The sequence below is a fragment of the Trypanosoma equiperdum genome (assembly GCF_001457755.1).
Source record: "Trypanosoma equiperdum strain OVI genome assembly, contig: ctg_1781, whole genome shotgun sequence".
NCBI classification, from domain to species: domain Eukaryota; phylum Euglenozoa; class Kinetoplastea; order Trypanosomatida; family Trypanosomatidae; genus Trypanosoma; species Trypanosoma equiperdum.
Window position 1 is genome coordinate 27,380 of NW_027123817.1, and position 890 is coordinate 28,269.

The following is an 890-nucleotide window of genomic DNA, read 5'->3' on the forward strand; positions in this document are numbered from 1 at the left end:
TTCCTTTTTTTTCTCACTGTTTTTGCATTGAGGTGTGACGCGATTGGGAATGAAGAAAAGAAAGGAAACATAACGGGGTTGAAGGATTTTTTGTTTTTGGAGGGGGGGGGGCAAAAAAAAAAACATTAAGAAGAGATGCGTGAGGTGATGAGCAGTCGCGGTTATTTAAAAAAAAAACAAAAAAGAAGAGGAGAAAAACAAAAAAAAAGAGAATGATTTGAATAAATGAATAAAGCAGAATTAAAAGAACAAATAAAACATAAAGAAAAGAGGCAACCCAAGTTTGTTGAATTATTTGTTCTGTTTTCTTTTTTTTTCTTTTTTTTTTTAATTTCTATTTTGGCTATCATTTGTAGGAGAAAGGAAGAGAAGGATAAAGAATGAAGAATGAAGTGGGCTCCTTGATGTGCTGCAATAACGGCATGTTGAAAGGGTGTGAGATATGAGAAGCGGGAGGAGGTGGGGGGGAAAAAAAAAATGAAAGTGGCAGCGCCGTAAGTTCTTTTTGTTTTTTGTTGTTTTTTGTTGTGTCGGCGAGAAAATAAACGTTGGTTGCAAGATGAGCAACCTGAATGAAATATTAAAAGGAAATTTGAAAGACTAAAGTAGTGAAAGAAGCAGCAAATATAAGGTAGAGTGTCTTTAAAAAGAAAAGAAAAGAAAGGTACAAAGAGGGAAAGTAATGTGAAAGAATTGATAATGCGAAATTGCAGGACGGTACCGCACACGTTCAGAAGTAAAAATAATATTTATATATTATTATAGAAGAATTTAAAAAAGGGATTAAAAAAGAAAAAAAAGAGGGAAGGGGGGAAGGAGAAAAGAGTGGGCGCGATCAGAATGAATGAAGGAGAGAAAATGAAGCGCATGAAAGAAAAAAAAAGAAAAAA